We start from the raw sequence: 12,637 nt of genomic DNA, 5'->3' as shown, positions 1-12,637 counted from the left end.
TGGCTGCTTGGGAATGGCTGGTCCAGGACCATGGTGTCCAAGCTCCATCAGCACAGGTCAGCACAGGGACAAAGCTCCTCAGCTCTGACTCAGAGAAAACAGCCCACATTGCTTAGTAAGATACAGCACAAAACAGCATGCTTCATCCCTGGCATCTCCACCTGTTTATCACTCAGGGACACGAGCCTGCCTGAATCCTCCTTGCTATCTGATGGTGTCAGATGGCACATTGCTGACAGCTCTTCTGCTCATGTCAGGCACAGCAGCAGGCACAAATCCAGGTGTTTATCTCCAGAACAGACAAGAGGAGGCGAGGGAAAAGCAGTGGCCAAAACAGCCTTCAGACCATAGAAACCCACAAGGTGGTGGTTGCTGCTTGTTACAGGCACTGTTTGCACCAGTGAAATCATAGATCCCAGACTGGTTTGGGTTGAAGGAACCTTAAAGCTCCTCCAGCTCCAACCCCTGCCACGGGCAGGGACCCCTTCCACTGGAGCAGCTTGCTCCAAGCCCCTGTGTCCAACCTGGCCTTGAACACTGCCAGGGATGGGGCAGCCGCAGCTTCTCTGGGCACCCTGTACTTGTCCACATTAGCTCTTCATGCGGCGCTAGTTCCCCTGCAGAGCAGCCCCCAGAGTCCCCCCATTTCTGTGCCAAGAGCTCCACCCGGTGGCCTCCCCAGCCGTGGCTTTCTCCCTTAGAACCATCATAAAACTGGAATATTGAAGTAAAACAAATCAGAAGCTTGGGGCTGTGCCTGGAGCTGCATGGACAGAGCTGGGCAAACGTCCTGTTCACTGGATGAAACCCAGGCACTACACGAGCAACGAACACGATCCTGTGTTACAGGTGTCCCGTGGGAGAGGGAAGAGGTGCTGGGACCAGGCTGAATGTGCAGAGCTGCGGAGGCTTTGAGAGAGCAAGCTCTGGTCCCACTTATGACAGGCACTTGCCTCCTCTCCTCCATCACCTCACCCCCCCGGAGAGCATCCTTGCTGCTCCTGGTGGGCAAGTACCATCGTGTTAAAGGTGCTGTGCTGCACAGCAGGGTGCCATCAGCAAACCAAGGCAGGTCCAGTACAGGGATGAGCACTCACCTTCCCATTTGAATGCAGTGCTCTGAGGAGTTTCCATAAGCTGAATGGATCCAAAATGAGTATGAGCAAGCCATGCTCTGGCACAGGAGACCCCACTAAACAGGCAAGTGACCTCGCTTGGAGTAATGAGAAATACAAAGACCTCTCATGAGTATGAACATGGAGGAGGAAAGGGTTTGACAGGGCTACTTTGGGAGCGAGCAACCTACACCAAACACCAGCATGCTCATCCTGGCAGCACTGCACCGACTCACACAACATGCTTTAGCTCACAAGGGCACAGCTTAATGCTCAGCTGAAGCATTCAGTCAGCTAATGCAGCCCTCCACCTCCCTTTCCCCCCCTCTCATTTCTCTTTCCTTTCCACTTCCATTTTCAATATGAGTTCCCCCATCCCTGGCAGTGCTCAAGGCCAGGTTGGATGGGGCTTGGAGCAAGCTGCTCTAGTGGAAGGTGTCCCTGCCTGTGGCAAGGGGATGGGACTGGATGAGCTTTAAGGTCCCTTCCAACCCAACCCAGTCTGGGACTGTGTGATTCTATGAGTTTAGAGAAGATGGTTTCTATAGCCTGTGAGCAGCCCCAGCGTGACAAACACTACAGACGTCTGATAAACCCATCCAGCGTGCCCTGGTCTTGTTTATCTCCTGGATGTCACTTTGCCTGAGCACAACCACATCACAAGAAACCCGAGGGGGTTCTGCTATAATACTTTAGTAAAGTCAGAATCACCTAAAAGGCTCTTCTCTTGGAGAGGCCCTTCAGGACACTGCAGCTCTGTAAACTTCCAGCATTTCAGGTAATTGGAAAGTCCTCTCAAGTGCTTGGCACCAAGAGCAGTTTAGCTTCTGGGGCAAGGCAGCACCACTGGCAAATATGAGTGAAGCACAAACACCTACAATCATTAATACAAACACGTATGACCATTAGCACACATAGGATCACATACGTTCACTAGTACAAACACATACGTTCACCAGTACAAACACATACGTTCACCAGTACGAAAACATAGGATCGTTAGTACAAACACATATGCTCTCTAGTACAAACACATACGATCATTAGTACAAACACACACGATCATTAGTACAAACACATATGTTCTCTAGTACAAACACATAGGATCATTAGTACAAACACACACGATCATTAGTACAAACACATATGTTCTCTAGTACAAACACATAGGATCGCTAGCACAAACACATACAATCATTAGTACAAACACATATGATCATTAGTACAAATACATACGATCATCAGTACACATACGATCATTAGTACAAACACATACGTTCACCAGTACAAACACATAGGATCATTAGTACAAACACGTACGATCATTAGTACAAACATATATGATCATTAGTACAAACACATATGTTCACTAGTACAAACACATACGTTCACCAGTACAAACACATAGGACCATTAGTACAAACACATACAATCATTAGTACAAACATATACGATCATTAGTACAAACACATACGTTCACTAGTACAAACACATAGGACCGTTAGTACAAACACATACAATCATTAGTACAAACACATAGGATTGTTAATACAAACAGATAGGATCATTAGAGTCAACACACACATGCAGGCTCCTGCTGTGTAACAAAATGTAGTGTCAAGCTTTAGTTCCCTAAAACTGCAAGGGCCCAATCTTACAGAAAGGCACTGAAAAGAGAAGCCTGCGCTAACTCAAAACACAGAGCAGCATGACCTGAGTACGGGCCTTGTCCAGGTTTTAGCAGCCATTCAATGAGCATCAGCACAGAAATCTCATCAGAACACAAAACCAAAAGGATGAAGCCCAAATTATCCCTCTCATGCTCAAAGCTCTTTGGGAATTGATTCAGATGGTTTTGTTTCAAAGCACCATTCCTTTGTCCGTAAGAAATGGGTGATCACAACAGCAGCATTTGCTTTTAGAACACAATAACAGGATTGGATTTTCCTTTCACGTAAACGTTCTTGATGTCACCATGCATGAAACAACATTTTCAACAGGTTACTGCAGTCTCCCCAGCTGCATCCTTCTTCATGTTGTCCCCTCTGAGATACACAGCATGCTGTAACACTTGTCAGCTTGAATCCACAGCCGCATCTGTTTTCCAAAGCCAAGTTTGCAGATTCCAGCAAAGGATACAGGCAAGAGGATGGTTTCCCTGCAGCAACTGCAAAAACATGGCTTGCTGCTCCCTTTCCCTGGGAATTTCCATAGGGATTGCTTCTAGTAGTAACATTCTGAAGAGAGGCATAGGATTTGTTTGTGAGCTGCTCTTTACGCCCTCCTTACACTCCCTCTGGCACAACAAGGGTCCACCCTGGAGGGTCCCTGGATGCTGCCCCACAGAGGGTACTTTAAGCAGCCTTTGTAGACCTCCTTTTCCTTAAAGCTCACAATAGGGACCTAAGTACTTAAAGTCTTCACATGAAGTACCACCGAATCTCAGCTCTCAAAAGCATTTCTCCAGCTGCAAGTCCCAAGCTATAAAGGTCTGTATGTGCTGCGGCCACACACAAGGGAATGAGGCTGGTGCAAAGAGGGAAGCAAGACCCAAGCTGGAAAGTGCTTGTAGCTTACGCACAGCACAGGGTATAGGCAGTGAAATCAGCTGAAACATGCACTTAAGCATGGATATCGATCCCACTGTAAGCTTGATGAGTCTAAGGTGTTAATACCTGAGAAAATGACAGCGAGCCCATTGGCAATCAGACCTGAGAATGCCAAAGCTTGTACCCATCTCCAAAGCATTTTCTACCCAGCTGACAGCATGAGCCAGCCCTGTCCCACCTCTAGGGCACTGACTGTGGAGTGAGCAACCTTGAGGTGCAGAAGGAGAAAGCTGTTCTTCAAACCCATTCTGGCCATGAGCAGAAGAATGAGCTAAGGTTTTGGCAAGGGAGACTCACTTGGCAAGAGGGAGAATTAGGAAATGCTTTCTGGCAGTAAGCAGAGCAAAACACTACTGCAGATTGCTTGGAAAGCAAATGAGATCCTTTTGTTTGAGCTTGGGATCTTTTTCTTCAGCTTTTGAAGAACAGGATAGCCAGTGTGAATCAGGAATGCCACAGGCATCTTACATGGGAAGATAGGGAGTGGTGACCTCCTGGAATGGCTTCTAGCTCCCTGGAGAGTCATGAGGGGACACTGCAGCAGATAACCCAGCCCTTTGAGCCTGGGGTGCTCACTTCCCAGCTCAGATCTCCTATTCGTGACCTTTATTCCCTGCTCCACGGTGTGACCTGGGCCTGTGGCATCGTGCGGGTGCGCAGTGACCATGCATGGCTATGGGAGTGCCAAGGAGGGAGCTGAGTACATGAGACCCACACTCATTGCACAGAGTACTGATGAGCCTGACCAGTAAAGAAGTCTTAAGACCTGAACTCACCACTGGAGCTGGAGGGCTAGGAAGGTGATAATCGTACCTGTCCACTGCATCCATCATATACATCATGCTTATAATATGCATTACTGTATGTGGTTATAACTGAAAAATGCTACTTATGTTTAATCTCCAACTGCGTTTGAACTCATTCAGTCCCAAAGAGATGATATTTCATCTTTTGGTTACCATCTAGCAGCACTTTAGATACGACTTACCCTTCAATGCCACAGTAAGAAATGTTTAGGTGAGAATCACGGAATGGTTTAGGTCAGAAGGGACCTTAAAGATCATCTAGTTCCAACCTGTCAGCCTCAAGCAGGTTGCACACTGGCCTCCTGTAAGACTTGAAGGGAAGCTGTCATTCTCTAACAGAACTAAAGTCCAGATGAGAGACCCTGAACCCAGGCTTACTCACAAAGCAGCTTCCCTCAGTCCCTTGCTTCTCCTCCTCCTCCTCCTCTCTGCTGCTAGGGTTTTACTGTTTGCATTCCTCCTGTCGAAACCAACCCGGTTGTGAGGACTGACTTTTTGAACCCAAGTTAATTCAAGCCTCTGTGAAGATGCTCTGCAGCAATGACAAAACAGCTTCCTTCTCCCTGGCTGCTTCTAAACCCATCACTGACAGCCTCCCGAACCTTTCCCTGCCTGAGGAAGTGCTCTTGTGGTTCCTCTGCACTGCATAATTCCCCTCCCCAGGTTAACACCTTTTAAACTGAACTTACTTGGGGGAATCTACCCAATTAGACATGTAAGTCAATTAGGCTGATTGACAGCAGGATTATGCCTAGCATAATCTTAATTGTGAATGCAAACACTGGAATAAGTACCAGCCTTGTAAGGACTTCTGAGGGTGAATGAGTTCATGTTTGTGGAGAGCTTTGAACACACAAAGTGCTGTATGAACACTAGGTGCTATCCTCACCATTGCTGGTAATGGAGCCTTCAAAGTTGGATACAGCAAAGGTGAGGTGAGAGGATTTCAAGGACAGAAGTGACCCTGACTGAGGCTGCTGGGGACCACAGCTGCAGGAGCAAGAGGACAGATGGATGTCTGTGCCATCCTGGGGTGCCCCATCCCTGGCAGTGTTCAAGGCCAGGTTGGACACAGGGGCTTGGAGCAAGCTGCTCTAGTGGAAGGTGTCCCTGCCTGTGGCAGGGGTTGGAAACGGATGAGCTTTAAGGTCTGTTCCGTCCCAAACCATTCCATGATCCTACGACAGGCAGGGCTTTGCTCTAACACCTTTCTGCACTCATGAAGCCCCTCTTGCCCCTCAGCTGGATGGCAGAAACCCCTGACCCCCAACCCTCCACATCAGCCCTTTTCCCCACACCAGGATCAGCTTGGTTGGCAGAACAGGAATGAATCCTGGAATCCAGCTGCCCTGCGCCTCATGCTCCAGCATCCCTCCCAGGAAGGAATTCAGGTTGCTGTGCTCTTATAGAAGGCCTATTCACTGAGGCACCAGGCACTAATGCCTAACAAACAATCAAGAGCTCAAGTACATTCAGGCCTCTGAGGATCTCCAGAAGCATCGCTGCTATGATCAGTTAACACAGATACAGCAAAGTTTAATGCTAACAAAAAATACTCACACACTGCATCGATGCAAAGGATCTCTTTCCAAAGAACATAGAAAGTGTCACCTCCAAGTATCTGCGGTTATATGGGGTTAAACAGAAATCCTAATTTGCAAGCTGTATTTTTTCACTGAAAAAGACCACACCTGAAAACCCATAAGCATAATGCTGACATTCCAAGGAAGATAAAGATTGCTTCTTTCAGCCCACACTGAACCAGTCTACCCAAAAGTGCAAATCCATCTGCATACGTGCACTGAAAAGCTTCTAGTTCAGGACTCATTAAATACAGGTCGGACTGTATTCCACAGAAAGTATTCCACAGAATCCAAACCCTTGTAGCCTGCCAACAAGGAGGCTCCCACTTCCAAAAACTAAGCTGTGCCATCCTTACCCTTCCCTGTATCAGTCTGTTTGATGCTGAAAACAAATTGAGTGACAGCAAATCCAGGTTCCTCGCCAGAATGAAGCTGCTGAATCTCTGCTTATTCACTTCCCAGGATCCGTCATAAAGGATCTGTCCAAGAGCCTACCCAAAGCATCCTCCTGGTAAAGGCTCTGTAGCTGTTGGTATAATTTATAGCAACCCCATCACTGCTTCATTAGGACAATGATTTAACAGTGTTTTTGATAGTGTTTTAAGTATTCCTTTTGGAAGACATTTGTGAAGGAAACTTTGCTGATAGCAAGTGCATAGAGGGCAAAGCTTAATGTCAGAGAAACCTGTTTTTCTCACTAACTGGATTAGCAACAAGCAGAAAGCATTTTAAATGAAGGGTGGGAATTTCAAAGCCGATTGCTGCAGAAGCATCAATTGTACTCGTCATTCCACAGAGAGGGATAAAAGAAACCCCTTGTTTAGGGCTTTTAAGAGCCCACCCTCAGAGCTTCAAATTAACAGAAGAAATATGTCATCATAAAGGAAACACCGGGTCATCTTCAGTGACCATTGTACTCGGTGCTCTGTGTTGGCAATTAGAGAACACGCTCCTTTTCCTGCTTACAAAGATCTTACCTGCATGCCTTCGTTCAGGCTTTCCCCAGGTGAACTGTGCACCTAAACACAGGCTTTGGAAGCTTCTGATGTTACATCCTTACCAGTCATTTGCTATTCATTTATGCGAGGCTTCATCTGCCAGGAGGGAGTTACTGCTGTCACGTTCTAACATCCAGCTCCAACTGCTTGTTCCTTGAACTGCATGGGTTATAAAAGCATTTAAAAGTAATCTTCCATCAAACTCCTGCGGCTGAATAATTGCTTGGTTATTTATACGGTGCAGCAGTTTGGCTTCAATGTCTTTTAAGGGATTCTCCTCCTTCCCTGTTGTTATGGAATTAGGATGCCGGTGGGATAATGCTAGTCGTTGCTATAGTACCTGCTTGGAATCTCCACGCACACAGGAATAACTGGGGAACCATCACAGGAATGTTACACACCAGTAAAGGAAGAGATATTGGTTTTATTTCACTCATAAAACTTTTTTAGATTTGTCCACAGCATTGATTTACGTCAGAAAATAAAGCATTTTGGAAAAAGTTACATTTTTTTTCAGCTTTTCCTCCTCTTTTTTTTTATTTTTCCCCCACATTTTTCTTTCAGAACCTTTTCTTCTTTCCAGTGGTGAGGGGTTATTCACACAGCATCTCTCTTTGTTTAAAGCACATAGAAATAACACCCTGTCAGGACACGTGCCAGCCTTCAACCGAACAGCCAACAGGCTCACGGTTTGAAGGACACCCCCATTAACATCCATTTGGAATACCCATCAGTAACACAGCTTTCACACACCAGTCACCCCCCGAACATTACTCAGGCCAGTAAGCTCCCAGACAAGCTGATATGAAACACATGTTTGCAACCCATTTAGCTCCATCCTTGCCCTGGGCACACAGGTTTCTTCTCAGCCTGGTAAGTATGGTTGTATGCTGAAGCAGTACAGGGTCATTAACTGCCAGCTTTGCAAGCTGGGTAGTTGCAAGCGCTTCAGAGAGTGCAATTTTGTGATCTGAAAATCCAGCAATAAGGTTTCCTTGCCATCTTTCCACTGCAGTTAACAACCACACACTCCAGTTTTGTAGGCAAATTGTCTTCATTGCTGAAATCCTTGACATTAAACATCGCCTAAACCGTTTGAGACTGAGACTCTTTGTGATAAGTGCCTTCTTACAATACAGTGGTTGCCCCTGAAATCTAGAAAGCTCTACCAACTAACACAGCAATGACAACACAGAATAACCTTCTGTCCATGATGCATCGCTGTTTCACAGTGGTTAGGAATACCCCTTATTCAGTCCTGCACCTTATCCAACGCAGCAATCTCTAACACCCCCAGAAGTTGACTCTTGCACCACCTATTTATCCCTAGCAATGTCCTGCATGGCTCAGTGTTCTTGCTATCAAATATATCATGTCATGAAATGGGTTGGGTTGAAAAGAACCTTAAAGCTCATCCAGTTCCAACCCCTTCCACTAGAGCAGCTTGCCCCAAGCCCCTGTGTCCAACCTGGCCTTGAACACTGCCAGGGATGGGGCAGCCACAGCTTCTCTGGGCACCCTGTGCCAGCACCTCAGCACCCTCACTGTAAGTGCTCTTATTGCTTGAGTTCCTGAAGCATCTTCTACAGGAACAATCCTGCACTTCTCTAAACTCTCAGACTGTTCCAGGTTTTTGTTTCAGTTTCAGACAACTCAATACACTTCCAGTGACAACGTAAGGTATCAGCTTTAGTTTTCTATTTTGTCTTTCTCCAATTGCTACGTTATCAAAACAGCCCTCATTTAAAATGGTAAAGTTCTGCAGGAATACAACATCTGTCTCTAGCTCAAGGCAACAGAATAAATCAGCAAACTGAATGATACATGGGGTCATCTCTTCTTTTCTAAAGGAACAGCATGTAGCAGTGACAGCTTTAATGGCCCATCTCTTAAAAAAGACATTGCTGGGCTCTGGCTTCAACTACCAGTGATGGAGGAAACACGAGTGAATCCCACTCCTACCAGCAAAGCATTAAATCCGGTTTAATTCCCTGCATATACGTACCATTAAAATACAATGCAATGAATTTGTGTGATTATCATAAAACCTATTTCTTTCTAACAGTTATTCTAGCAGGAGTGAGGAGGCTGAGGTCTCTTTAAGCACCAATAAATGGGAGTCTGTACTGATCCTCACTAGCAGCCACTTAATCACATGTGCTCGCATCCAGAGAAAGTAGCTTCTTTGACAACATCCTCAACAGATAAGATGCGGTTTGATTTCCACTGCTGCAGCTGATACTGCAGGGAAATACTGCCTTTAATACCAGAACTGAAATATACACAAGCTCCTAACACACTGCGTCCTTTGAGCAGCCACTTCTGGAATCAATTCATTCTCAATGCCTGCTTCCACAAACAAAGCAAACCTTTCTCTAAACAAACTTGGATTTTACAGGGTGAGAATTAACGATGGGAGAATTCAGTCTGTGGGGCATTAAGCTTCAGTGAAGCTAGCTCTGCTCATCACTATTACTTTAACATCATAGCAGACATGATGCAGTGCAAGGAGAAAAATGGTGTTGGAGAGTGCTAGCTTTGGTCTTGCATAGTGTTGTTTTTAATAGGATCACACAGAAGCAAAGAAAACCATCTGGAAGTGTTCAAAGGACTGCTGCACTGGGACAGGTCTACATGAAAATGAGGGTACACACGGCGCTTACCGCAAACCTTCCAAATCCAGCATTTCCCAAACAGTTAAATTGCCAGGAAAACCTCAATTTTAAATAAAACCTCAAAATACAACACAATCGTTTTCCAGTTTATTGGAAAGAACATTGAAATATAATGTCCACTATAGAGTTTGCCTCTACTGAGGGGACAGACAGAACAAACACTGTCCTGCTGAAGTCTATCATGTATTCTAATTCAGAAAAGGACACTTTCAGCCTAGTTGCAAATAAACCTCACTTGCAGAACAAGCAGTGCCAATACACACTGTTAGCCCAGTTAATGTCCCCATATTCCTTCCAGGAACAAGAATGTCAACAGTAAAAAATAGTGCTGGTGGGCTGAGAGAGGACGGAAAAACGCATGCCCAGCAACATAAAAAGCGTTTTCCACACGTTGCTTAAATGAAGAGAAATCTAGGCAACAGAAGAAATGGTAGGAGAAAGATTTCAGGCTGATACTTACTTGTCTTTGGGGAGATCAGTTTAGAAGCACAGCAAATTTACTGTATTCTCAGGCAGGGTGAATACTGCCCCACATCTGGATACTCACGCAGAAGCAAGCAGTCAGCTCCAGTAACTTCTTGCTGCTACTGCTGGCATGGTAGGACCACAACCCAAAAGGCCCAAGCTCAGAGGACAACATCCCACTATCCCTCTTTCACCCTGCAGCCAAAGATTCCAGTAATAGAGATATGGGAAACCCACCTATAATGTCAGTCTTAACAGAGATGGCAGACTTCATGGGGTTTGGATTCAGCTATTCCACAGAGTAGCTCAACAATCTTCAGTGAAGGAGTCCCTGAATAAAAGAATTCAAGTGCCTGTGTCTCAGAGGAAACAGAGTCTCTGCTATACTGCCCTTCAATCACTGCCCTCCCTCTCACAAGAGACTTCCTGGGCACACAGGTTTAAATATTAAGGGACTAAAGCTATCCAGAAGGACCAAATTCCTATTGCTTCATGCAGTGACCGGGGACCTGAACTCCTTAGGGCAACACAAAGGCAGAGCAAGAATGCTGGAAGCAGTGAGAGAATAGGAGTATCTATGCAAGAAGGAAAGAGGAAAAACCCTGAGAAGCACCTGGAAGCTTTTTTCAGCCTCCAATCTGAAGAAAGAGGGCCTAAAGCCACATATCTGTTAGTAATGCCAACATAGAAGTTCCTCAGTGCTGCCAGAGCAGTGTCTGTACTGACAAGCAAATTCTCTACCTTCTGCACTATAAGGCTATAGACAGTTCTTAAAGGGAAAAAGGCAAATCAATTGCAAAACTCAGATTGTGGCTGATAAAAATGTTCTTTTTCTTTTGTCACTTCAAACTTTATTCCTAAGTTAATATATTAAAAATAAGATAATTACAAAATACAATGTGGCAAGTCAGAGGCTATTTGCCAACCGTTTCCTATCCAAAACATACTTAACAGAGAGGTCATTACTAGAACTCAAAGACCACGTAATGCTCTTAGAATATTAGGTCGCACATAGACTTAACTCAGAAAAGCACTTAAATCTATTCCTCTTTTCAGGAAAAGGGCAAATATTCCCGACTCAGGACCTCCGAAGCAGAGGTATGATACATCATACTTGGCCAGAGAGCAGAGATTTGAGTGGTTTGTTTCACAAATCCTTAAATTCCACAGCCAGTCTTAGTCCAGTGTGTATTAAAAATAAGCCGGTTCAACTGAAAGTGCAATTCCCATTTAAGAGCCAAGTTGTCTCGACTTTCACACATCATTCTTGCAGCAAAACAGCCACGCATTGAAACAGAAACAGGCAGGATGACAGTATCCCACACTCTGGGGTCATTCAGAAGGTTCACACAAGTTATTAGCACTCCCCAAATATAACATTCTGGTTCATACAGGTGTGAAAATGTTCGACTGATTCCAAAATGCTTCTGACACTTCCAGTGTGAAATACCTAGGCAGAGCAGCAGCTCTGCAAATAGAAAATACCCTCACTTATTTCTATAAGCTACAAATTCAAGGCTTATATTACTGATATTTTAACATCAATATTAGTTGCCAGCACATGGAACTCATGGACAAAGCACTATCAAATGGACAACTCAAGTGCTTTTGGGACTTGACTAGTTAACCCAAAATCCTGAGGCTCAAATGCTGCTCCAGGTCATGGACCTTCTCAGGACCTTTCTCCCCCACAGGATTTCTTTAAAACTGCATCAAATCACATTATAAAAACACATGCAGCGAAGCATCTGACACTTCCCCTGGGAGACCTTCCCATAGCCAACAAGCTGTTGTTTTTCCCCAAGCTGCATTTTAATGTAATTTCATCCCATTGCCCATTCTCATGGAAGTAGGGAGAAAGAGTCCCCAGGGAAGACAACAGGGAAAAAAAAACCAAACAATTGCTAACCTACACTGGAAAAGCATGGAAAAGTGATTTAACTGTGAAGTGTGTTGATGGAAGGGGAACCATGAAGGCAACGGTTAACTTAAGTCACAAAAGCAGCTTCCCAGCTTTCTCTTCTCCCTCAGCACGGAACAATGACAGATGTACAATGATGGCTCCTTCTATGGGTTATCATTCCATAAATACATCTTTGGGAAAAGAACCAAAGCTCCCTTAGAGCTGCTCAACTTCTGACTTCCTAGAACAGAAAGAAAAGCTCTTTGCTAGTTATTATTACAGTCATGAGAAGGTAGCTGTCAAGAGATCTTCCCACTTCTTCTCCAAACCAAATGAAACTACCACATTACACAGCACCACCATCGTTCAGCAGAAACACTGTACCACCTATTAACCTGTCCCAAGAGCATCCAATTAAAGATGTTGCCGAGGGATATATCATTAAAACATCTGATTTACTCTAGAAGGCTTCCCTCACGACTT

The sequence above is a fragment of the Pezoporus flaviventris genome, unplaced genomic scaffold (assembly GCF_033815535.1).
Source record: "Pezoporus flaviventris isolate CSIRO_AGI_PZ_B2104156 unplaced genomic scaffold, CSIRO_AGI_Pfla_v1 ptg000037l, whole genome shotgun sequence".
NCBI lineage: Eukaryota > Metazoa > Chordata > Aves > Psittaciformes > Psittacidae > Pezoporus > Pezoporus flaviventris.
This window is presented reverse-complemented; position numbering follows the sequence as displayed.